Source organism: Frieseomelitta varia, unplaced genomic scaffold (genome assembly GCF_011392965.1).
Source record: "Frieseomelitta varia isolate USP_RPSP 00005682 unplaced genomic scaffold, Fvar_1.2 scaffold_405, whole genome shotgun sequence".
Classification (NCBI taxonomy): domain Eukaryota; kingdom Metazoa; phylum Arthropoda; class Insecta; order Hymenoptera; family Apidae; genus Frieseomelitta; species Frieseomelitta varia.
In genome coordinates this window covers 588,958-616,922 of record NW_025110152.1, presented here as the reverse complement: position 1 = coordinate 616,922, position 27,965 = coordinate 588,958, and the positions used below count along the sequence as shown (strand labels likewise).

The following is a 27,965-nucleotide window of genomic DNA, read 5'->3' as shown; positions in this document are numbered from 1 at the left end:
ATCAAAATTAACTCGTGAGAGATGAGAATGGCTGCTAGTTAAAATGTTAAATAGGTCACGGTAGCAATGGTACACGTTTCAAGTGTAGTAGTTATCTACCTTTATGAAGGAAGGTGGTAAATGGGTTAATGTTTCGTGCCAACAGGTGGCCGCTATTGGACCGCAAGCTTATAGCTTTACGACGACCTAAAACTATTCTAGTATTTCCATTTATGTATGTACGAGTGGCGAGAAGTAGTTGAAGAGAATCTCACATGAGGAAAATTCACATAGCTAACCAACTAGTTTTGTTCAAAGGGTGCATAGCATCGAAACCTCTTTCTTATTGTAAGTTATACCTATGCCATATTACAGGTTCATCACGTAACATAAAGGTGATAAAAATGAGTGAATTGTTGAATATTCAATGCTAGTGTTGTTATAATTACTGTATCAGTAATATCGGCAATAAATATTAAATCATACAAAGAATTTGTCAATTATAAAGATACGTATTCTATTAACCTCGATACACCCCCTTGGTGTATCACGTGATCATTTCGCTTGCCGTTCAAACTTCAGAAGCGTCGTCGGTTTGTAAAAATTGCTATTGTTGTCGTACGTACCTCTGTCACATTTGTCGAGAGTGGTTCGTGGATGGTTTGTTCGCCGCATTTCGTCAACACAACATATTTAATCTTGATTCACCATTTGAATGCCTATTGTTTCCCGTTGCGGTACACGTTTAACACAGGAAGTTTTGATGACGTTTTTCATAAGCGACAATTATCGCAGCGGCATCTGTATGGCGATCATTGAAATAGGTCGTAGAGAGGAGCGCATAAGACGGTCGCCCGGGCCCATTCCGCTAACGGTAACGACCGACTCGTTGGTTCGAGTCTCGGCTAAGCTCGAAAATGAATCGAGCCATCATGGTGGTGTTCCGCTCAATTTTTTCCCTTCCTCTTTCGCTCTCTTCTTGACTCTTCGCGTCACTGTAAGCCGGTACGCGTCAATGCGCATGCGCATTCTCCACGAAATTCCAAGATAGATCGAAGAGACTCGAGAGAGACGGAGAGAGGAGAAAGAGAAAGGGTGTACAAACAACAGAAGGTGGGAATGAATTGCATCGTGAGCTGAATTGAAAATTTTTCTAGTTTTCATCGTGGCTATACAGTTTCAATATAGAACGGTCTCCATCATTTTGATATGAAAGACATGATATGAACGACGTGGAACGAAATACTATAAATATTATTGTTTCCTTAATATACGAATAATGTTTTAACAATTTTTTAAATTAATGCATCACAACATTGTGCATGCAGAAGTACAAGTCTTCTTTCAATAATTGTTATTAAAAGCTTTGAAATTATTTAATTATTTCACGTAGAACGATCTCGATTTAATTAAATTGTCTTCCTAGATTAATGTAAACGAATTATGCAAATGAAGCAATTGGTCTGGACGATGCTGAAGGAGAACTATATTCGAGAACTATAGAGACCCTGCCGGTAACTTCCAGTGGCTTTTACGGACATCCACTAGGTGAACTTTATTACCGACGTGGCGATCGATTCAGCAACTCAAGCGCTCTTGATCCTGTTGATGATCTAACGACATAATGTAAATTGATTCGCAAATTTTTCGTTACTGTTGTTATTCCATTTGAATCTCAAATAAATAAATATAACTTAAAAGCCTTTCTTTAAATTTGGACACTAATGGTTCTTTGACAAATTAAAAAAAAAAAAAATTTTATTTTAAAAAATTGTTCTAACAAGCAGAAATTTTTTTTTCAGTTTCTATGGTTTCTTTGTTATTCCATTTTAACATACATAGGCTGGTGATGTTATCAGCTTTGGCCGTCAATACATGATAATTAATATCACAGTCTCACGCAAAGACATATGGTACAAACGCAAAAGAAAAAAAAAGGAATAAAAGTAAACAGATTGTAAATGACTAATGATTGTATCGTGCTCATTATCGTAATTAAAAAATATTGTAATTAATTTTGAATAGCTAAAAAGCGTGTATCAATTTATCATTGTCAATTGTAAATTTTCACCCAACACATTTTTTTACTTTCAAACACGATTACTGCCGATTATTGATAATACAAGCATAACATCTCGCGAATATGTTTTGATTAAATTAACTTCGTTAATGATATATCGTTACAAAATTCTTTTCCGCCTTCAATTGTTTTATAATTTCTAGATAAGCTATCCTCGTAAAAGTAAGATGAAAACCAACAGCTTGATTTCTTGCTAAATAATAATAAATCTATCAAAGAGCGCACAATTTTACTTGTGCATTCATCTATCGTATCAGCAATATCTTCATTACGTATAATAGCATTACAATGAATTGTAACAATTGTTACAAGAATCACATTTATATTCATTACGCTGTGCTTGATACAAGCAATTATGTGCTCTACGTGCAGAATATTTGCAATAGTCTTTTTTAAACCTACAAGGGATCATCCTTCTTGTCATTTTATAGTAATATTTATAAATTATACTACAAAGAAATTACTATGTACAATTTATGTGAAAATTAAAAATATGATATACTTTTTGCGAAAACTAATAATTAAATTGAAAATAATAAAAAGGTACAGTTATAGATCATTAAATTGTTATCTTGAAATCAGCGAGCAAAAAACCAATGAATTTACAAATTTTCTGCACGAAAGAAGTGGCGCACTCGAGAAAAAAGCCATGTGGATACAATAACTCTTGCATCTGGACATTATTATGTATCCTGCTGGATAATATCGCTTTTGCGTGCGAGTAGATCTTACATCTTTCGGTCGAAAGTCAATCCTTGGAAAGCACACACAGCATGAAATTCAGGAATGCTCATATTGCATACACCTTTCAACTGTCTAACGCAACGCGCAGAAATTTCTAAAAAACCACGTTGCACATTCACGATCGCAAAACGAGCGTTCCTTTTGACTTACGTTCAATACATTGGGAGCTTACGATTTTCATCTTTGAAAAAAATCGCATCCAGCGAACGCTTAAAGGTATTTGTGTGGCGGACGAACAGCAAGAAAATGAGATATTATATGTGTGTCCCCCCCGATTGGCGAGGAATTTTAAGTCAAACATTAAGTCGAGAGGCTGATATACTCGATACTTACTGGTAACTTCTGCTCGTTCGACGACAAAGGAGCTATTCGACCGTGAAAATGTTAATAAGCTGTGCTTTAATAGAGCTTATTAAACGTTAATAAGTTTTACTTGCTGGATGTAACGAACTTTGGCGTTAGGTGAACCAAAGAGAAAGGCGACCAGAAAGAAGAAAGGAAAAGCTAACAGAAGGTCAAGAGGGTGGAGACGTTGAGCGAACGAGGGTGGAGCAGCCAGGATTAGGATTGGACTTCGCGTAAATGCGTTTGACCGAAACGAAAATGGTAGACGTCGTCCGGTTCTCTACAACTTCGCCTCTTTTTTTTGTAACAAAATATACAATTTTGAACAAATATCTTAATCCTCGGACCCGGTTCAAATTTACGGTCGACTTTTAACACCCAGATGCGTGACATCACGGCAACATGTTATTCCTAAAATACTCTCTTGACTCTTTATACACGCCATTCCCTTACCCTTCTATTAATTTCGTTTATTGCAAAACGAATAATATTAATAGAACTCTAGAGGATCTTGTATCGGGGGACAATGAATTAAAGAAAAAATTCACGCGAATAATTATCCAACAACAGCAATATTTTGTTACAATGTACGAAAATATGGAATATTGTATAAACGACAGATAAATTTTAGGTTGGCACGGCTCGATATTAAAGTGATATAAAACGAAGCTTTTGAATCGATACTAGTACATTGTAGTAAATCATCAACTATTTTTTACAGACTTCTCAAACGTTTACTACTTCTCTAAATTAAATAATTTTCTAAATTAAATTAACATAACAGCTAATTTAATATTACTCACTCTTTACACAATAATGTGAGTATAATTCCCATAATAGAAAAATTTAGATACAAATTTTATTTCAAAATGCTTATTATCTTTTAACTAATATAAAAATTAGAAAATCAACAAGAGTAGTTAACAGGAAAGTCTCTGTAATTATGTAAACTAGAGAAACGATACAAATATATAATCGTACAAGTTTCACGCTTCAACGATCCTCTTTTCCTCCCGGACCACACCCTTCCACCAAATTTCGGTCCTCGAGCGTACCTTATCTGGTGGTTCGAGCATATTCTATTTTTTTATAACTTTTTTTTTTATCCGAGCCAACACCATTTTTTGCTCGAACCTATCCCCACTGTTTACGTCCCTTGAAACGCCCAAGTTAGATTCCTCGTACCCATGGTTTCCTAGCGGAAAGTCGAGTGGCCTGAGATTCTTCTCTACTGTAAACGAGACTGAACGTAGCCCAATATATCACTCTGTACCCTGTTATACGATCGCCGTAGTCGATTGGAGCGTGATTCTCCGCCTCTCCAACTACTTACGAAGAACCCGCTCGAGAAATCTGAGAAACATTGTATCGAACCATATCCATCCTTTTACACCCCCTTGTGTTATATAGACACGTCGATAGTTTGTTTAGAAACGTCGGCGAAGAATTGGATGGCCGAGGGTAAACTTACTGGTGTTTACCAGAGAAGGTGCTATCGATAACAACCTTAACATCGCCAGACGTTTAACATTGTTAACGTCTGTGACTAAGAAACGGAGTAAGCGAAGATTTTGAGAATTTGCTTCATAATTAATTAACCCGTTAAAGACCAAACACTGAGATATAGACAAATTAAATCATTTTCCTGTCAATATAAAAAAATGACAAAATACGTGACGAAATAGTTTCAATTTCTTTTCATAATTACAAAGTGTAATAACTATGAATTGATTTAACATTATACTGACTGAACAAACTCCTATCCGACGTGTACATCTCCCTAGAAACAATAATTTACGACGGTCAAATTATATATAATAATATTTTGACTGTTATAACCATTAACGACAGTCTATTTTCAGATATAGATTACAGAAATTACTTCACTGAACTTAACTGACTCTAGTCTCAGAATTTACAGCCTTTCAAGACGTTTTCCTCCCTTGATACAGGATATTTAACATGACGTAACATTAATAATTAACCTGATATCATCTAATTTTCGTGCGTGGAGAAATCTTGATCGACAAATCTCCCGAGGGAGAAACCCGCTGGAAGGGCGTGGTCTGTTTGAGTTTCCCGCGGTTGCAATCGCGAGCGAATTCGTTTGTGCGCGCGCATACCGACGCGGGAAGTGCGGCATATTCTGCGAATCTAAATTCATATTTGCGAATAACTGTTCCGTGACTGTTGAGATAAGTGATTGGTCGCTGGATGCCAGTAGGGGAGAAAGGGGGGAGCGAAATGGGAGAAAGGGACGCCAAAGGGGAAATAACAGCGAACAGGATGCGAAAGGGAAGGCGGGACAGGGTGTTAGCTCGCGAAGGTTTGCGTGCTTCGGCGGCCGCGTCTCTATTTTCGCATATTTCTATGCACTCGCCGGCGCGATTCAGTCAGGGGGAAGAAAATGAACGTCAAAGAGGATCGCGACGCGGTTTTACGAGTTATTCTATATCCGAGAGGGAAGCGTAATCCACGCCAACTTTGCGGGAATTGTCTAACTTGAACGATTACAGTAAAATTCCAACGACCAGACAGCCAAGAAGAGAGAAAGGGAGAGAAGAATAGTGATAGACATAGGCTGGGATGGGGAACGCTGGAAATCGTCGTCCGAGCAATCGGAGATTTGCAATGCTAACCGGAACCTCCCTCGACAAACGTTACACACGCTGTCTCGGTTATTATTATGCTTTGCACTTTCATGTTTCATGGATTAACCTGAATTATGAATAAAATACGGTGCATCAGTTGAAAATTTTATATCACCGAAAAGATTATACAGCTTGCAGTGGCACCGCGTATTCTTGAGTTATTTCTTAGGCAACGATGAATATTTATGAATATCTACAATATACGTAAACTAAAATAGACACCTCCGAAGAACGGTTTATCGATGTAGCGCTTATCGTGCCAAGCAATTTCAAGATAACTTGCACGAAATGATGTATATAAATAACACCAGACAGTATCGTGTAATAAACGTAATAATTTATCCTTGCATCGTTTCAATTGCCATCTCTCGAGCAAGGAAGAATAGATATTCGCGAACATTTATGTAATTAATTGACACTCGACGAAGAACGACCTGTTAACGTTGCCTGCTATCTTAAGCGATTCGGCGACGGCGGAAGTTTTCATGAAATGATATAGCAACGAGAGATGTGATGGCTAATTAAAGATAGTCGTAGGAATAGCTATCTGCCATCAGTGATCATTCGGCTATGATGGAATTTTCGCAGGAACGACAGAAGCCTAAAAGAGAAATCGAAAACATCGATTAATGTTGTAATTAATCGTAACACGGTGGCAGATTCTGTCGGTACGCAACCGTTCCATCAGACACAACAACGAAAGTTGCACGCAAGTGGGTAAAAAAGTTTATCGTTGTGGTGAAGCACCTTTTAAAAACGCATCGCGGCCGTTTATGAGGCGGCGATTATGTTCTAACTCGAAACATCATCGCGCCACCAACGAGGCCAGCTATAAAGAGCAGTTCGTACAAGCTTCACATTGATCATTTGAGCCATGTAAACGTGGCTCTGAGATCGCGGGGGCGAATCCGATTCCGCCGAAGAAAATGCTCGCGAAAAACCTCGCTAAATCAAGCGCGATTAATCGCGTTCTTGCTATTCTAACCTAAGAACTGTACGTGAGATACACAGCACGGTACGGTTAACGACGAACATCGAAGGGCAAGAACACCCCCCGTCGCTTAATCCTTCGCGCTCCTGTTTCCTGTATGTTTTTCTTAGTCTAGATTTATTCTAGTATCCCAAAGGAAACACCTATCGTTTTATGATACGTGATACGATGAGTGTAACAACAGAATCAGGAAATAAAAGAAGCTCAAAAGCGTAGATCTTCGGCTTGAAAAGACAATTTCAGCCAGTAAAACAGTCGATTGAAATATCGCGTTTGCTAGATGGAATTTATGCACTTGTAAAAACGTCTTACGGACGAGCCACGATCTCGAGTTGATACTTAGAAATGTACTACAAATTATATCTAGAAATTGGCTGGGACCTCACAGAAGCGTTTGTTAACAGCGTTATAAAACTGACAGATGTTTCTTCGAATATATATCAATCGTGAGAGTTCATTTTTTGAAATATACCCTCGACACGAGATATAGATTCTTTGCGCTATCAACGTTGCACGCGTAACATCGCGTTAATTAGCAAGCTGCAAGGGTCAGACTCGGGGGACGCTGAAAGGCCAAAAAGGTAATCGACTTTCGTTAATCCATGCCGCGTTATTGCCGACACGACGCGACGAACTTCACCACAAGGATGGAAAAAAGGAGTCGGCTTGAAATAACAAAGAACCGGCCACACAAGACGATCAGACCGCACGCTGCGTGATTATTGGAAACGTTATTTCTAGGTTTCTGACTGGTAATGAACGCGTGGAACGAGTGTCGTATTCTGGATAAAAATCATTTGGGGAGAGAATTTTAAGATAACCCGCGCGATTCTTGGATGATTAGGCAGTTTCAGGTTACGCAGGGTATACCAACAGCGAGGAGAAAGAGATCACTAAAAATGGAAATTTCGTTCGCTGTTTTTTTTTTTATTTATCACGTAGGTATTTTCCTCTCGATATTCAACTGTAATTCGAACAAAAACACGCGATGCTTTAAATGGTAACAGTGATGTACAAGTATTTCGACCACAATTGCTATAACACCCGGCATAGTAACATTTTAAAGCCTTGAAAAAAACGATAATACAACAAGTTTATGAGTCAGCGAATTTTAAACAGATATCTACTGATAAACGATATTTCAAATATTAATATATTAAAAGTAGAAACAAGTTGTCAACGTTAAAGATTTCACCAGTAATCATTGAATTTTAGATTCAAAAAATTCAAATTTGAAGATTAGAAATTTAAAATTTAAATTTCAGGTTCAAACTTCAAAGTACGTTTGAACGAAGTTTCTTTGGACTTTGTTGGTTGATTTCTTTGCATTTTCCTGGTAACGAATTTTTATTCTCCGGGCATTTTCCTAAGAAGAATGCGAAGTCTGCTCACAATAGATGCGACAGAATCGAGACGTCGCAGTTTTCTTTCTTTATCGCTATGAAGAATTTCTATGTTTCCTCGGTTTGGGTTTTCGCGCAGTTACCTGCATTTTTTCTCGTAATTTTTTTGCCAAACAGACTTCCTACTTTTCTTTTCGTCCCCTTTGTGAAAGAGCTTGTTTTTTTCCATGCGTGGTTGCTACGGTCTTGCACCTCTCACAGCAGAAAATTTAAACGACTCTGAAAACTTTCAGCTACAAAATTCAAGAACGTCTTAACATTTCCTTCGCGCGCCAACATTACAGCAGTTTCCAAAAATCAGCAAGACTCAACTTCAAGCGAGAAACAAATTTTCAGTGAAATTACACACAGATAATAATAATTCTTTCGTATCTTTCTCAATTGTTCTTTCACATTTTTTCTCAAATACGATTAATTTTTAATTAGTACCATTGGATCATTGAAATGATTAATTTTTATTACAGAGAATATAAAATACCCTAAATTTTGGCGATCCATCGCAAATTAGTATACTTCGGAACATCTATTATTTCAAAAATACAATTCTATAGAAAATGATACCATAGATGCATCAATCAAATTTTACAATGATATTATATCCAATCGAAGGTGAGAGAAGTTCAAAATTTCAAATCGCGAAGGAAGAATTTTCCTTCCGAAACGATAATCCTATCCACGAATCGAGAGAAACGGTAATTGGTCAATGTGTTCCCAAAGCTGTCGGTCACGATTGACCACGGTTGCCCGCAACCCGTTACCTGGCCTTTTTTTCTCAACGTAATTTCCTGCTCGAGGCCAGTCGCGAGAGCAAAAAAAAGAAAAAAAAGAAAAAAAAAAGGAAAAAAAAGAAGACAGAAGGGACGGACAGAAGAAACGCGCGAGCAACCGAACGAATTCCTGTCGGTGTTTACAGTGCTTTACGACGTGGCAGAGCAACGCGCGATGCAGATGGACGGAGACGGAAGGACGAAAGGGAAACGAGAGTTACACCGTTATAAATTCGAGCACACCGAAAGTCACCGACTACACTGGGCTGGACGATTCTCGGCTTCCCCTCTATCATTCGAGCTTTATGATGTACCGTTGCAAAAAAGAAAAGAGGAAGGGTTGGACTCCCTCGTCCGAGGAAGGCCTTAGGGTTTCTCATTGCTTCTCGAGGGTTACCGTTATTACACAAATGCAAAATGTCTTTCGTCTGTTGCTCACTCAAGTTTGGACTTTCGGGAGCAACGTTGGTCCACTGTTTGCCGCGAGAGCTAGTGAAAGTTTGTGACGTCCTTTTTGTTATTTTCACGCGTATTTTCGATCACTCCGTGTCCGGTTCGACAGTGACAAAATGGTGGTTCGCGAGCGCGGCGACGAACAACGGGACAGTGAAATGGATACTTCAGTGTGTGCAAGTCTTGAGTGGCCTTATCGAATATTCAACTGATTGGACAAAGAACGCCATTGAGAAATCGTCGAACTGCGTTGATACCCTTGGCGAACATCGGCTTCTTGTCTGTTAACGACGAGCTAAGAACTAAGAAGTGCTAAGGAGAATTGTCAGACGCGGTAATTCGTCTTTTAATAGAGAGAACTCATTGCTCTCTGCAGTTCAATCTACTCGATCGAGAGCCGAGCAATAAATTTTTACTATTCGTACTACTACGCGAAATACGAGTTAATATTCGTGCGAAATTCTTCGGGAAGAGTAAGCTTCCGCACGACGTTGAGGTAATCTCAAAGATGTTCCATTTCTCTTGGACGCTGATCTCATTTCCTCTATAATCCACTCGGAACCGATCGATTTCAATCTACATCCACGCGTTGTCTAAAAGATGAAAGCTTATTTTCAAACATCCAGTTCGGGGATATAGTTTTCTTTTAAAAGGATTAAAGAAAGAGATACGCTTCGTGCATTAACTGATTGAAAATGTTTACGAAGTACAAAACACCTACTTCCTATCATTCCATTTAGATAGATAGATATCCGCGATTGTACCTATCCGAATTACATTACGATACATTTCATTTCGTTTCGAAAAAATATTCGCGACCTCGAACAGATTGATTAAGTAATTAAAGAATCACAAATTATTGGTTGCAGATGTGCTTTCCGAAGGAAAATTTTCGCGAGAAGTGAAACGCGTTTTCGACACGATCTGAACGCGTGTGCGACGCCGAACGTAACACGTGTTCACCAACCCTTAATGTTTACCACGTTCTCCATGCAACAGGGGAAGATTTCTGTCGGTGTTCTCTTAAAGTCGCTTCCAAGTCGAACGTTTATTTCTGGGTGATTTCCCCACGCGTTTCCAAGCTGTGTGAACCCGGCACAGCCTCATCGTTAGTTGCTGAAAGTGTTTCGTTTCGTAGAAAACGAGCACAAATGAGTTCCAAGTAAACTTGAAACGAAAAAAATTCAAACGATCCCAAGAGTCGCTAGGAATCATATTGCTCTTGAAAAAAGAATTTTATTTTCATTTGTTTCTATTATATATCTTTGTATGATGTATTAGAACTCGAAAATGTTGAGAACTCGATAGTTCGAGTCAGGATGGGTCACGAAAGTATCTCACAGTTCCAGAATTTCGTGACTCTTGAGAATTCTCGAAATTTTTGGGATTCTTGAGAATTATAAAATTATAAAGGATAGAACGCGGGATAAAATTAGCATAAAATTATAAAATAGAACTATATATACACCTGATAAATATAATATTGTTTTGTTTTGAATTTTCGTGTAGAAAAACCAGTTTTTCAATATTCTTTGGGGACAATCCCGACATTGTCGTATTGTGAGATATTTTCGAGAAGCCGACCCGATCCGACCCGACGATTCTCTACTGTTCTCCCAAATTATCTTCAGTTTTCTAAATTATCTTCGTCAAGACGAACGAGCAAAAAACGACGAGGTTTAATTGAGGTTCAAAGGATGTTTAAACGTTCTCTGCCGCTGGCTACGATCCTTCTACAGTTTGCAAGTCCAGACGAATCGAACGTGCAGCGATGCTCGAGTGGGAACCTGGGTCAATTTCAGAGCTGATACCTCGAAGCGAAGCTTCGAGATCGATGTTGCAAGAAAGGAGTGGGAGGTGATGGGGAGCGGTGATAATATCTTCATTTGCATTGATGGGCTTCTTCGTCGATACGATCCCGGCTGTTAGCCCTCAGGCTCTCGATCGTATTCCGTTAAAGAGACCGAGGTTCTCGAATATCAAGTTCGCGAGCTACGTTCCCTCCAGATGCAAGCAGAAATTAAGAATATTCGTGTCACTTCTCAATACCGTTCCCTCAACTCAATCGCGAATCGAACTGCGGAAAAGAAGAATCTTTAAAAATGCTCCGTCGTTCTTCAGCTCTCTCAATGAGGAAACACGAAAGATTAGTAAATTCGTTGATATTCCCCTCGTTAAGCCGCGTTTGTTATCTCGTTTGGCCATTTCGACGTCGTTTTACGCAGCGATTAAGCGAAACAAAGTTAGACCCGCAAAAAAAGGGGAAAGACAAGCCAAGTCTCGCCGACGGAATCCAACGTGCAAGAGACGCGCGCTCGACTCAATAACTACGTTAATTACTGATAAAACAAAGCAACGCGGTTATCAAAAGGAACGCAGAGGAACGCGCGCTATAACTTTGTCGACAATAACACGCGAATATTACACGGAATAGATACAGGTGGCTCATTTGTTGGACCGAGGTCGTCCACGATAAAGATGGCGGTGCCCCCGAGGCTCGTTAATGGATCTGGTTTTCTGCTACCTTGATGCGGTTACCATCTCTGCTTCTTATATATACACCGATTTCTCTCCGACCTAACGTATCCAATCAACTCTCACCACACTGAATCCCATCCCTTCCTCTCGTTCTTCCCGCAGCAATCTCTCCTCTTCCTCCCTCCCGACCGATGGCCCCCATCGCTGCCGATTATTACAAGCTGCTCCCCTAAAAGGAGTAAAACCTGAAATTAGTTCGAAACTTATGTCTTCGCTACGCCGTGGAATCCGTCGGTTTCGAAAGGGATCATCGCGATGCCTTCGGAATCTCGTTTCTTTTCGGTTTCGTCGTATTTCTGGACGGCGAGGATCTGGCTTCATTATTTTTGGGTGGTTCGACCGGGCATTCGATCGGGTAAGCTCCGCCGAATCGCGTCGCCGCGTAACATCGTATCCCCGGATCGTTATTTAAATAAACCTCCCGGCGGAATCGTTATTCCACGAGTATACTTTCACGTTTGTTCGTTTCTCTTACTTTCCTCGAATTCTTTCGGCATGTACCGCGGGATATTTGTCGATTAATTAAGCGCAAGTACGTTTTTATTCTTTCCTCTCGTTATAAACGAGCAAGCGAATTATTTTAATTAGTCGCGTCCGTGTTTCAAGCGTTTCTTTTGCTCTTCGTTTCTTTTATCGACGCGTTCCGGCTCGATCGCTTCGCAGTTGTTTCGCAGCCGAAACGTTCCCCCCCGTTTCCCCACGTCGACGTAAAAATTTATCGCGAGTTCACAAGTGAAAAGCTCCGGGGGAGAAGGGTTAAGGGTTGAAATTAAATTTTCCAACGGGTGAGAACAGTGGCTGCTAGCTCTTCGCGTGCTAGCTCTTGTCTCGCTTCCTTACGACGGATCCAAACTTCTCATTTCTAAATTTACTCCCTTCTTGCACTCTGGCGTTGCTCTGAACTTTTACGAATTCAAAGGTTTTACCTTCGCCTCACTTGATATTCTACCTCCTCCATCCACGATGCAGTACCCTCACTTTCCTTCTTTCTTTTCCCACCTTTCTTCCTTCCTTTCTTCATTCATTCCCCTGTTTGATACGCGCTCGAGCATAAATCCCCAAGTGCTTTTAAGCTTTACAAGTTCCAGGAAGAGGAAGGAACGAGAATGTCGTCGACTTCGAGAGAGAGAGAGAGAGAGAGAGAGAGAGGCAGCTTTCGCGCAAGTCGCGTGAAAAATTTCACCTTCCTCCCTCGCCCTTTTTTCACGCAGTCGCACGATATCACTCGTTTTATTATAAAAAACCGACGGACACTGAAATTAGTTGAAAACTTATGCCTCGCCAATGGCATTCAGCCTTCAACACGGCGGTCTTGATATTTCTGCAAACGAGCCACGTTTTACAAGATTCTCCGAGTTTTTCTCTTTTGATTCGCTGGAATTTTCATCCAACAAGATTACTCTCATATAATTTCGTTCGAGAATCGGTATAGGAATTCTCCTCACATTGAATGACTTTCCAAGTTTTTTCTTCAAGCCTTTATTTAATTCGCCAAATAGTTTCTTCAAACAGAATTAATTATTCGTAGCGTTTTGAATAATTTCATTTGTCGCAACGACGGCAAAGATTCCTGCAACGTTAGAGCAATCTCCCGTTGTTTATTATCGCAATCTTCGGGAACTTCCTCGAACTTTGCGTCGTACTTCTTCAACGGCGGTGGCTCGTTTTTAAACTTCAATCTCTCAACACGAACGCAAAGGGAACCAAATTGTCGCTGGCCTGGAATCTTGAAAGTTTGAAACCTCGCGAGAGCTCTTACGACCGAGCGGAAAGTTTTGCTACCGAGTGAAATAGCTCCGACCATGCTCCGATGCTTGCATCATGTTGCCGCTGAATTTCCAGCGAAACTTTTTCCCAACTAACTATATATGTATGTATATCGTTAAAACCGAGAGAAGGAGAGAAAGGGGGAGGATGGGAGATTTGAAGTTCGACAAATTTAATCCGCAGGAATTGCAATCGTGAAACTTTACGCAACTCTGGACGTTTCGCGAAAATCGTTCGGATTGACAAACGCGTTACACACGCTCCAATTCCTTTAAATGGGACCAGAGATTCATGAATCAGGTTTATGAAAATTTAGAATAATATACGACGTGTGTTTTAGGACGCGATGTTACGCAACAGTATTAAAATCAAACAGTCGCTGTTAAGACATTTAGTAATAGATTGCATGAAACAGTTAGAAGATTAGTTAGTGATTAGATTTTGCTGAATTAATCAAGCAAAGAATCTCTATAATTGACACGATAATCGCGGGATAATTAAAAAAACGACGAACAACATAAAGAGGAAATAACACTCAATAGACTGCAGAGGAAAATCATGATGAAGTAACTTTAAATTCTAGATTTTAGATTTCTCTTTTCATTTGATTATCAAATTATGTATTTCTGTAGGAATTATATTGATAAACCTAACAGCTTCTTTTCTTCTTTTCAACTAGATTAAATGTACCTACAAATAACGGTGAAATATCAAAGAAGAACGAAGAAATTCAAATGATTTGAATCATCATAACAAAAATAATTAATTAAAATGGAGTTTCAAAATCAAATAATTTTTCGGAGTAACAACAATGACTAATCAGACAGCAAAAATGCTTTTTAAGAACGACAAAAGAGTTTGTTTTGTAGTGAACAGTTGCAATTGCGATCGTTCGATGGGATAATCTTATCGTGAAACAGAGGGTTAATTGGAAGAAAATTACTTTCAGCGATCGATGATAGAGTCGCGATGATAACGTTTAAGAATGTATCAGCCGCGGAAAGGACGCTCGTAAATTTCGCGAGAGGATTAATCTGCAGCGAACCTAAGCGACGGACCAATGAGGCAGAGAGCAACGAGAATTGGCAGCCGGCGCCATAGCTTCTCGAGTTTCTCTCCTCGTTGCCCGCCAATTTCCTTTCCAAAATATGATTCCCAGAATTCCACGTACTAATTCCACGAGAAAGAAAGAACAAAAAATAATTGGCGGTTTGCGAAAATTTCGTTCGAGTTTCGTGGAAACTGCCCGGAGCTTAGAACTGTTTAGCCGTCGCGTCGGTTTGTTTCTCTTTAATTAAACGCGAAGTTTAACTATTCTATTCATTATACAAATATATAATGAGATTAACTGCAACTGTCTAAGTTACTCACTTTACGCAGCCACTTTTGACACGAGAATATGGAAATTAGAGAAATTAAAGAAATAGAAAATATCTAAATGTTATCAGATTGCTTTATTGACACATTCGAGACGGCTTCAATCGTTATTTTTTTTTTTTTATTACAGCTTTTACGTTTCTCATTATTATAAGTTCTAGAATTTAAAAAACATTATTGTTAAATTTCTAGAACATTATTTCTAGAACATTATTTCTAGAACATTATTATTAAATTTTAAAACATGTGCTAATATATGAAAAATTAGAAACGAGCATGAACGCACAAAGGAAACAAGTGTTTAAACATTGAAATCGTGAGAAAATAGAACACATCGCGATATGTGCATGAATTTTGAAGAGTTTATTCCTGTTATTCGATAGAAATCACATGAAATGCGTTTCGTTTCAGTGTCTCTAGCTCGTACAGAAAAAAATGTACCTTCTGAGTTGGTACCTGGTTTGACGTTTCTCGTGTTCTTCGCTGTTGATTTCTTTCAGTTGTGAATAAATAAAACCACTCGAGATGCATTCGAAAGTTCAGGATAAAGAAAGACACAGACTGAAGGCTGTCCATTTTATCGACCCGTGTGGCGACGCGCGCACGTCTTCTCGTTTATTCTGAACGATGAAGACGATCATGGCGGCGGCGCAGCCGAATTCTCTGTATTGCATCCACTCGAAATATTCTTGTACTGCGTATGAAATGTCACGTCGTGAACGTTACTCGTCCTTTGACAACGCGGTTTGTTAAAGTTTCTCCGAAACGTTGAGCAAGAATTTCTATTTAGTGTTTATATTTTGCTCCGTTCAAACTTAAAACATTGCTTGCATTTTATTCTTAATGAAAGAAAAACTTTAAAGGCAACGACCGAATATCTCAGATAATTTTGAAATATCAAGGCGAGACCTAACGTACAATCATACAACGAGGCTCGTGATAAAATTCGAGATAGGTATGCATACTCCTCTTGCTCTAGATTGTCTCAGCTGCGACCAGTCTACATACATTCGCTTCAATCTACATTTACGATATTCCTTCGTTATCAGACGCCGCTGTTTTCAATCACTTTTCAATATTCGAGATTCAAATTAATTTTCTGTAAATGGGCATAAACTCTTCGGTCGTTTCTCGCAACGCGACACCGAGAAAAACGTGGAGGAGGGGAGGCGAGGGTGGATCGGAATAGAAAATAAAGTATCGAGGTATTTGAGATAACGCAGCACAGTCCTTAAATGTCGTGTAGCATTAAATTATTGCATCATTTTAGGCGATACAACGTGAAATTGCGTCACGGAACTGTGCTCATTTTTGTCTTTGCAATTAAACTATGGCCAGAACGTCACCGTGATTTTTTCCCCGTACGAAAAATATTTCTAGCGAGAAAACTGAATTTTGAGAATATATATTTTTCACGTCTAATCTATGTGTAACAGAGGCAAGTGAATTCTGTGTTAAACAGTCGATGTCGGTAGATGCTGCAGTGACTGCGCATTTCACTAGTTCGGTAGCAGCGCGCATGCACGCATTGTTCTACCTAGATATAGCTAGGACGTGGGTATATATTGTGCAACGCCACAGAAACTGAGAAGGCCACAGCTACATAAAACATTTTACGTACACCTATATTTGCGAGTGCCAAATAATAAAAGGAAGGGAAAAAACCATGTGGTCAGAGCTGTGCCAGAGCTCGGTAATATTGAAAATAGAATTGGTCGCTTTACGAGCGAAAAAGTTTATGCATTTTTCTTCATTTTATTTTGTTTTCGCGCTGTCTCTCCTTTCTTTCTCTGTCCGTTTCTTTTTTCTCTTTTTCTTTGGTTTTGCGTGTTCTTCCTCGCTCATTGTACATATATTTGCGAAATTAATATATTTTCCAGCGGTGTAAAACGTACAGAGAGAGAAGATAGCGAAAAGAAGGGCGAAATTAAGATCTTCTACGAAAAAAACCCTATCGGGACATGCAGTTTTACGGGCTTCCTTACGTTCTCCTATTACGCAAGACTCCTGGTTTTCACGATGGTTATCATTACAGGTCAACGGTCCACGAAATTGCAGGATCCATCAATTCTGCAGGGTTTTCAGAACTGCCGAGATTCTGCGTCTCGCTTTCCATCGATCGTTGGTGTAATTAGTAGTTCGTCTACAGTTACACAATTCTCTTTTTTTTTCCTCGAAAATTTTACCTTAATTTCCAGAGTTTCAACATACCTACATATTCAATTTGCAAAAACGGAGGCTTTCTCGAACATTAATTAACTCATTAACTCGTACGAAAAAACGACTTCGTAATTGATCTTGGAAACATAGGTATCTAATTATCCGAGACATTATCCACAGATAGACTTCCAACGATTCTATCAAGATCGGCACAGCTACGTTTAATACGTCGTATTTTCCTACATTTTCTCCGAGCTTCCAGTTTTATTATCAGCAATGAAACATCGGCAAAGAAACTCGCTCTTAAACTCTCTGATACGTATATCCTACGTTTCTCGAAGGGTTAATCGAACGTATTAGGAGGGTTGTCGGCGAACATGTAGGCGGCGCAAGTGCACCGATAATTAATGGCGCACAAGGAATGAGATTACACGGTTCCCTCCTTGTCGATGAATTCCTCCGGAGCGTAGAAGATCCAAGCGCGTTCGTTCACCATCGGCCCAAGACCGTTCAATTCAGAGCTAACAATAAGACGTTCATTCCGGCCTCCTCTCGGTTCTCATCTTTCTCGAAGTGTATTAGATTGGCTTCGAAATACGTGACCTCGCTGGAGAATCAACCTCATTCCCAACCTTTCTTCGTCTTCCCTTCGTCCTCCTCGCCTGACCCCCCAACCCTCCTTTCTCGTCGACCTTTCTAGCCAAGCGTCGTTGCAACCTAACCCAACCTTCCCGGAATACGCCGGTCCTCCCACCCCTTCGAGTCTTTGCCCTCTTCCATAGGGCTTTTCGTTTTCCTTTTTCCCATCCCTGCACGCCTCCCGTTTTCTTCGAAGCTTTCACGAACCGTGGTACGGCGAAGGGAGAGAAGGAGGCTAGGGAGAGCCGATCCAAAAGGGAGTGGTTAGTGAAATCTGTTTGTCGACCGGCCAAACGGCCATGCGTTTCTTTCCCTCCACAACCCTTTTGGTACCTTGTTACGTTTTTATCGATCCGCCGAAGAATTTTTGCAACCGAAATTTTTGTAGAAAATGTTTATATCCTTCTCGAAGGAATCGCCTTGATATTTCATTACGTGGAATGTCGCAAAAGATGTTTCCATCTCTTCGTTTTACTTATAGTTTACGAAAGAAAATGAGAAAGATGTGTTTCTTATTAATAGTTTCTTGAATGATATTGGCCAAACGTCCACTCCGAGTTCCCTTACAAATGCTTCGTAAGTAACTTGTTCTATTTCCCAAGGAAGATGCTTGTTAGCGTACATTTTTCTTCTTGTAATTCTTGGTTTAAATCAGGCAAACGAGAGAGCCAATTGTCGTCACTATTTGGTGACATAACTCGGCTGATTGATTTTAGAAAATAAGTTTCTACTGTGACAACGCGTCATTACGACATCAAACGTTACACGATAAAATTGGATGGCTCTCATGTCCACGCTGCGATTGTTACCACGAAACTGCTGTAACGACAACAGCAGCAGAAAACGACGGCGAAACAAGGCAATGGTCCTTTCGTAACACGTCGTAAAATAAAACGAACGAGAAGATTTTGAAGATTTCCTCGCTTGAAGGGGCAACGATTCGCGAATATTAGGGAAAAATTTAAGTGTCGGTATAACGCAGGTTTGCCCGAGTTTCCGTTTTACAAAAGGAGGATTAAAGCGGGAGAGACCACGCCACGGCGAAGTTCGATCGAACGGAATGGCCAGAGTTCCCGATCGGTTATAAAAGTCGGAATTTCAACTCTAGGTTGGTCTGCGCGCTGGCGGCGGGGTTTTGCAGCGGCAGATGCACGTGCAAGTGTAAGCGTAACCCCCGAAGGGGTTTTAGATATCTAGAGGAGCAAACTCATTTCCAATGTGTTCGCCTGGAACTCTGGCATCGCCAGATCCAAAGAGCAATTCCTATGCCAACGACTTTCCGTAAAAACGTCTCATATCGTGAGACATTGTTAAATATATTACGTCATTGCCTTCTCCCGGCCAGCAACGTGCTGTAATATACATATATACAAAAGCAAGAACACTCGTCGCCAATGCGGGATCACGCGGCTACAAAGTTTTACAGTCTCGTGTGTTGATCACTTGTCTAGACAGTCGTCCCCATTGATGCGACCTTTTTTTCCCTAGGCGTCGCTGGGCTAACCAGCCACCGGATTCCAAATTTTATCACAAGGCTATGATTTCGTCAACTCGCTCTCTCTCTCTCTCTCTCTTTCTCTTTCTCTTTCTCTTCACTGTTCGACACGCTAAATCGATACCTTACAGAAGGAAAAATATATTTTGTTATTCGTTCGAGTCGAAGGCCCTTTGCACCAAAAAATTTTGTATATTATAAACATGAATACCCATATGATATAATTTGACCAATTATTCTATGATCTGTGATTTAAGAAAATATTTATAATATAATTACACTTATAATTTCATTTGTAATTTCTTGTTACATTATAAATATTCTATTAAAATCAAACTTGTTCTTTTATACATTTCTTTTTATCAATATCTTACTAATATCCTTTTATCGACATCTATTAACACACGATTATCTCATAAAAGACCTCATTAAAGAAAGAGTAAATAGTTCCATTTGAACTACATTTTGTTCGCAATAATTCAAAAGTGCACGCGCTAATGCGTATATTTCTTCTTACTCTTTACGTAATTGAATCGTCCTGTGTGCTATATCGATCGAAACTTCCCTTACAAGTTCCACTGCAACAGTGTAGAAAGTAATGAACGTTTAAGGACAGCATAAAGTATGTCCAAAGGAAGTTAAGGTGAGAATATAGCAGCGAGAATTTCCACCGATTCTCTCGAGAAACGTCTCTTCTTTTTTTCCCCCCTTTATCTACCGTCGTTCTCGGCTATTCGTTTGTCGTCTTCCTCCCATTCCTCGCCAGCCTATCTCCCCGTCTCTCGTCGTTTCTTCGTTCCTCGACCAACGGATCGGTGAAATTCTTGCATTTCCACAATCTCCAAGTTTTCATGTCTTCCTCCGAATATCCGTGTCGCCTCCAGCTTTCTCGTTCCACGAGACTTTGGTCTAATGAGACTTCTCCAATGTCGCCATCGAGATAGACGCACGGATATATGTACATATATACATGACCCGTCTCTAAACCCTCGTGTACATGGCTCTATATAAAGCTGCATGTTATATAGCAATGAAACGCCCGGATACGGGGACAAGTGTTTCGCACACATCCGCGTCCACGGTTCTTACGTCTCCCTGGAAATTCGTCGACATTCTTGCTGACGTCCTCGCCTTGCCATGTTCTTCCTACATCGTCGCAGTTTTTTACGTGGCCAATTCTCCCATCGATGCAAGCAATACACTTTACATTTCAGCCGAGTAAAATTTCGCAAAAGGAAATCACCACCAGGGAATTTTAAACAGGTAATTACAGTTTTCTAATTGTCATGGGGAAATTTGTCTTTCTTTCGGGGCCATTTTTTTCTCGAGAGAGTGTCTACAGAAAGGGATGGAATGACCCTCTATGTCAATGTCGAACATGATGTACATATATCGAAATGGTTAATATTCTCATTAACGAAAATTTTGCAACTTGTATTATAAAAAACTATAAATCATTTAAAGTTGTTCTATGACTGGATAAAGGAAGAATCATGGTTCGCGTGTCAAAATATCAACATTAGAGATTTCCGAAAATTTCGCGCAATTTGTCAACGTGAAAAATATTCGTTCGAAGGCGTAGTCACTCGATGACGAGTATCGTAAAATCGGTTGGCGAAGCTACAGTTAACAATATTCTGGGAACGTCAGCGAAGGAAAAAAAAAAGAAAAGAAAAAGGTAAGATCACGGGGGTGATCCCATCTTGACGCAGTCGAGAAGATACGACTCGAAAGTATCGTCAATTCATGGCATCATTTCATTTCATGACGCCAACGTTGCAACAAGTTGTACATCCCTAAAAATAATCAGGGGGGGGGGGAGAATACGGGTGAAAATAGTGATCAACAGCTGGCCCGAGGCCTTCCTGTACCAAACATAAACGCCGAACATCGAGCCAATCAACCGCGAATAAGCATAAAGAATCCTCTTTACGATATCGCCGCCTGCATTTTCAAACGTTCGAGACTCTGGTCGAGACCAGTGCTTGAAACCAGCTGGTCCAGACAGTTAATTGAGAAGTCCTAGACGCACTCTCGGCTCAACAACGACTTCAACTTACAAGTACACGGAACCTTTGAATCTCCTATGGTTCGCGATTCCGTGTCTACTATTGGTCGACAGCTTGAAAAAAGAACATTATTGCTGGTGCAGCTCGATAAAAGCGATACTAAATAATCCTCGAAATGGGGCTGGTTGAGCAGAGGGGAATAATCCGTCAGATTTGCCCGCGTTATTTTCGTTTTCGCGTTTTGAAAAGTTGGTATTAAATAATTCGGAACCGCTCGTAGAACCGTCAGGGGGTATTCTCAGTCTTACAATAAGACTCGAGTTGGTCGAGAATCGTCGCGGACAAAATATAAGGCCTGTATATGTGTCTCGAATAACAAGCAAAAAAGAAAAGGACGAACAGATATCTACATCTCCATTTTGTTTTTATTTTCTTTTTTTTTTGGAGTTATCTGATTTTGAGTTCTCTGTATGTTGAAAGTCTCATAGATGAATATGGTAATTTAACATTAGATTAACATTGGGCTAATTAACATTAGACGACTAAAATTTAAGATATTTGGTTTTATTTTATTTTTGAAATTTTCGATGTAATAATATTCAAATTAGTAAGTAGTAATAATATTCAATCAAATTGAAAGTTTTAAATTGAAATTTTCTAAATTCTTTGAACTTATCTACTTAAATTTCCGAATTTTCCATCACCATAGATTTTTTTCAACTATCTAATCAATCCTGTCACTCGTTATACGTGGATCATGAAGAAAAATGAAGGAAGAAATAGGAAATTGCGAACAAAAAACAAAAAAAAGACTAAGAGAGCAGGAGATCAATGAAACGAGCGATCGGTGCATGATGAAGACACGATCGTAATCCTTTGAGCGAAATATCCTCGCTGGAATATCGATGCAATAAGTTCTGGCAGAAGATGGTCTGGATAGAGTTGGCAAATCGAACAAAACCTAGTCAAACTACGTATTATACTTGGCAGTCCTTGGTCCCAGCTTATGAATCAACCTTCCATGAACTAATTATCCTTTATATGAAATAATCCTACAGAAGCAGAAATGATTATGTGCACAGGTGAAGATAATTATCGCTCATACATATGCACGTTGCAAAATGGAAGAGTCATTCGCAAATGTAGATGAATAAGTCGGTGTGTGTAGATGCAATTTTTTGCGGTAGGATGACCCTGTGTACAATAGTCGACTACGCAGGTGTATTTGCGAATAATTTTTCACCAAACGTCGTTGGTATTCTTTATCCTTTAATTACTGTGTTCTGCGTTTCGGTTTACGATTGTCTTTGCGTATGCAACGCAAGTTAAAATAAAGAAGGCTAATTTAATTTGAAATTCGTAATACGATCGTATCATAAATTACGTTTACGATACATCATAACGGCATATCTATCTACGTGTAATATCTAAACGAATTTGTGTCTGTAATTTTGTGCGCAATTTATTTCGTGATTGGTACACACATATTCTGATGATATCTCTTGCTCCATTGCTTTTCCAAACTCAGCTGTTTTGTTCATCAAGAAATATGTAAAACCAGAATTTCGGAGGCTTATAGGAAAAGAAGTTTATTATTAATTATAGCTATTTGCTACAATTAAAAATCTCAGAACTAATGAATAAGTCATTCGGTACTTTTGGATAATGACGTACTGATGAAATACTAAAAGAATGAACTAATAAACAGAAAAAAATTTTCCAGACGTGGATATACATACGTGTATAGATACTTAGGTATATATAACTGTCAAGTTACACGATGCTATACAAGGTGTGAGGTATTTTAAACGAACGTATAGCTAAAATGAAAGATTTTTCAGCCCATGTAACACGAAATTTTACCAATATCGAAGCCGTGAAGCGAAGAACACAGGCTTCCTGATCTTAGCTGCTGGTTAGTTTCGTAAAAGATGACCATGATCTCATTTCCAACAGGAAAGCAATCTAACGGTATCCTCGGTTATCCTCGGTTAAATAGCTAGTCGAGGTATAAAAAAAAAAGAGCCGGTCAATTTTTTTGCTCGCCAGCCATTCTCTGGAAAGAAGGACGTAACCCAGCCGCGAGTCGGTCGATGCGGAAGAATTTTTTTCATGCAAACTTTTTCGCATACTTCTCCTCGCTCTTATAGCCACTGCCAGGTAAGGTTTGCTCGTTACGAAGAAACGCTGCAGCGAGGAATTCCTTCGTTATATCCGCACTAAACTTTACGTACAACGTTGATCTCCCGATGTATTGTAACTTGTCGAAGCGGAAGTTTCGGAGGAAGAGACTGGCAGACGGATGAGAGAATGGAAGGCGTGCAAAATGCCATAAGCGGCGAACAGTCGAATGGTAAGGCGAAATTCTAGAAGAGCACCAGGCGGCCGAAGGTAATTTGGCAAAGGTGAGACTTCCCATTGGAAGAAACGTAAAAGGTAGCTTGGAAAGGAGGGATGAAAGGAACAAAAAAGGAGCAACCTCGTGGTTGGAAGACGGCGAAGAAGAAGTGGGGAGCACAGAGTGTCAGCGTAGGCGAGTAGACCAACGGAAAGTTTCGCTCGAACTCTCGCGAGAATGTTACAATATTCGAGCATTGTCAACGAAGCCTACCGAAACGACTGCGAACGCCTCGAAAGATCGATAAGACCATTGAAGAGAGACTCCTAGATACTGCAATCGAACGAGCAATCGGGATCTTTCATCTGGACGTATGTATATAATGTAAGTACTTTATGTATAGAAAAGTATGCCGCAACATTCCGATAAATTCATATTTCGCAAATTGCAAATCAGTAATTGTTAAATGATCCAAGACAGATCCAGCAGCAGGTTCTACAAATACGAAATACCTATCGTCAGAGGAATATATAATCGACTATAAGGGATGACTGGAGACGTCTAATTGAGTAAGTACCCGAAGGACGCTCTCGGTTTCCAATTAGATCGCGATTATAAATAGCGAACGTTCACTTCCACGTTCCACGAACCGCCGCTTTATTATCTTCATCATCTCGCGCTAACGACAGAGATTATAGTAGCTAAATACTTTATAATATTATTAATACAGTTGTACTAAATCGTGTTTATCCGTGTTATATTTTAATCTCGATTATTCAGCGTTCATTGGCCCGGGCTGATAAATAATTTACGCGTGCATGCGCGCGTACGCAAGGTTAATTAGCGGGACAATAAAATTTCATGGACGCGAGTGATTCGTATTACATCCTGCTGTTCGTTCGGGTCGATTTAATTTTTCGTGTGTACGTAACAAAGAGGCGATCGCGTCGCGGGTGCAGTTCGCAATAAAAGGCAAGTGCGCCATTGCTCGGCTGGCTTCGCAGAGAGAAAGAGCAAATGCGATGGGACGCATGATGAGCGAGTTCGGCGAATAAATGAGAAAGCACGCGGCGAAGCTGGACAGACGGTTCGTATGGGCGATCTTCGTGAAACCGCTGCAACGACTGCATCAGAATGGCCGAGGGTTCTTGCGGCAACAACGCTGCGGCTCCGGATTTATTCGTGCCTCGACAAAATATTTCGTGGTGGCGCTCAGCGCCTGCGGTTTTCGCTGGATTATGCACCAAAGACATGGGACCAGTTAAAATTGTCCGACTATCAACGCTTTCCTCGTTCCGACAATAGGTACCTACTCTGATCTGTTTCTATATACATACGCGACGAACGACGCGAGACTAGAAAAGACGACACACACGACTGGCCATTATCCGTGTCTGTGATCCTTTAAAACTGTGACGACGGAACATTCGCGTGATCTACGAACGTTAGAAGGCTCATCGAAACAGCGCTGCATCAGGATTTCGTATCCTTTTGCGAAAACGCGTTCTTTTATCGCGGACGTTAGTCGCTCTCAGCTATATTGACTTTTTATTATACTGACATTTCGAACTGGACACGTAACCCTTTCAGGCTTATTGATTTCGCGAATTGGTAGAATATAGTTCTTGGAATTTTACTTTGCTTGGGTCAGTGTCAATAGTGTTTGCATTTCTGTAGTTTTTTTTGAACTATCTGATTATCTATTAAGCGCTATATCGTCTCATAAAGTAATACATAAGTGTTGAAGAAAGAAGAAGTAATAATACAATGCGAATTTCTTGTACTTGTTATTATTAGACTGCGGATCTTTATGCAATTTCATATTTTTATGATCGTAATTAGAAAACTGTTTTGTATAGGTACTTTAAGTTTTATGTACTTATTTTGCATGTTCTATTCTTTTTCTGCAACTTTGCATCCTTCGGTTTCTCGTAAATGGATAAAAAACTCGCAGTTCAGTTATTATTATACGTCTCTATCCGTCTATAGGTCTCTCTATTACTATTAACAATAAAATCGAAGAAACGTTTTATATTTATCTCGCGTCTATTATATTTTTAGTTGGCTGGTTTGAAACATATCGGGATAGTGGATCCGAAACACGAAGAACCCGGATAAAGAAAAATTGGAAAACAAGAAGATCTCAAATTTCAAATTTCTATCACATTTTCACATCACCGAACTTCCATCCGATTACATTTTACCATCGTATATTACGTATAGGTGTACACACTTTCTCAGTTTCCTATCTTTTCTTTCGGTTGTGCACAAGGAAAATAAAACAGACTTTCAGTACGAAGAGAGAACAGATCTATACTATCGTGACTGATATGTACTTGTAAATTATAATATATAATCTAATCTTTGATGCATCATAAACGTTTGTAATATCATCAGTTTATTACTTGCACTCGTTGGAATAAGAGTTGTCCATCGAAATGAAGTTCAACGATAAATCGGAACACATTATAATTTTCGTTATGTTGTAACTCGCGTGTTTATTTAACTAAGTATACGTACGAGGGTTAATTGCAACATCACTGCAATATTTTTCGCTACGAAATTCACGACTACATAACGATGAAAGAAACACAGGAATAAAATAATCGTATAACTATATAAATACATTGCGTCAACTTTGAAAAAGACAAAAAAAGAAAGAAAAACTGAAGGAGAAGGAAAAAAATTTCACTGCGACTTTATTTTACGTACCAACTGGCCCTGAATGTTAGCTGCTGCAACGTTAGATGCAAACGCCTCGTACGACACTCCTGAGAATAAATCTTCGAGGATGCGCAATTAATCGTACAGTTGTGATAAATCAAACGATCAGCTGGATGTCGTAATTACCTATATGTGAACAACAATAAATCAAATGTAAAGACGTAGAACCATAAAATGTAATAGCTTATAGCTTATGAATATTACGTTAACGCTGTGTATCCAACCTTTTATTAAGCTTAACGAAAATGTTAGATATAAAGATAAATTCGTTTGTAGTCTAATTATTTTCATTCTCACGTATGCATACAACCAATAAGTTATATTCTTGCAGGTATATAAAATTGTTCAAACGCAGAAATTAAGAAGACTTAATGATTTGTACGAAAATATAATAAAATGCCACTTTCCTATTGACGCGCTCCTTTCCTTGTAAAACATTTATACGCCCTGAATATTTTGAACTAATTCCAGTAGTGTTTACTAGCCGAGTCACTCTGTCAACGAACGAATTCATTACCTCATATAAATCCAAAAAGTGTGTTTTATAAAGATTTAAACGATTCGCAACGTCCCTACTGATTTCGAATTAATCGTGGCTACGTGTAATGTTTCAACAGGAGCAAAAGATTTATATACTGTCGTAAAGATATCCCGCGAATATCTCGGCGCGCCATCGTCAGGAGTTTATCATAACTACCAACGTGTTCTCAGCTGTTCATGAGAGTATAGCTTGTTAAAGGTAAACGATTGTCTAGGCGTTACGCCGTTAGAATCACGGTCGCGTTTGATGAATGATTGACAATGGATGGGGCATCTCCTTCGACAACTAATGAAGAATAATGAACGAAAACAACGATTTGGTATTCGTGGCGTTAAACACGAAAGCAGTCATGCAACAATAGACGAAACGTGAGAGACTTTGACGTTGCTTCAAGACCGGCAAGACTTGTACTTTCAGCATGTTACCACGATAATTATGTTAAATAAGATTATGCGTTTAACTGTGTTATGACTACTCGAGATGAGAAACAAATGACAAGAGACAAAGATAATATAGGTTAGAACGCTTAATATATTTCGGCATTCGTCAACGTATACATTACAATGATTTAAGCTGACTTTTCTCTCCGTTTCGTACATTGTATCGTATTCGTTAACTCATTGCCTATGCTAATAAGCCGGCTGAAATGTGACATGTTTGTTTTCTTACGCACTATCGAAATATGTATGACGATTCGTCAGTAGGAGACACGTTGCAAAGAGAGGTTTAGGGTGTGAACGAATTGATAATAAAACATAAAGCTAATCGATAGTACTGACCTGTATTGAAATGTGTTAGTAGAAAATTCCTTCGAAAAACTAAAGTGGACACGTGGTCATATAACACGCATATAGCTATATCCGGAAGAAGGATACCATATTACAGTAGTACGCATGCGCATAAATAAGTATGTTCACTCGCGTTTGTAACGTATAACCGATAGAATCGGAGCAAACGGATTTTC

At 39.4% G+C, this 27,965-nt stretch overlaps 1 long non-coding RNA gene across 2 annotated transcripts; it reads left to right on the top strand.

Annotated features, from left to right (window-relative positions):
- Positions 1 to 23,915: 23,915 nt before the first annotated feature.
- LOC122531587 lies at positions 23,916 to 26,449 on the top strand. 2 transcript variants are annotated; one of them, XR_006307323.1, is made up of 3 exons: positions 23,916 to 24,120; positions 24,217 to 24,305; positions 25,798 to 26,449. It is a non-coding gene; the product is annotated as an uncharacterized LOC122531587 (long non-coding RNA). The 2 variants fall into 2 exon arrangements; XR_006307322.1 differs by having other exon boundaries at positions 23,925 to 24,111.
- The last annotated feature ends 1,516 nt before the right edge of the window (positions 26,450 to 27,965 follow it).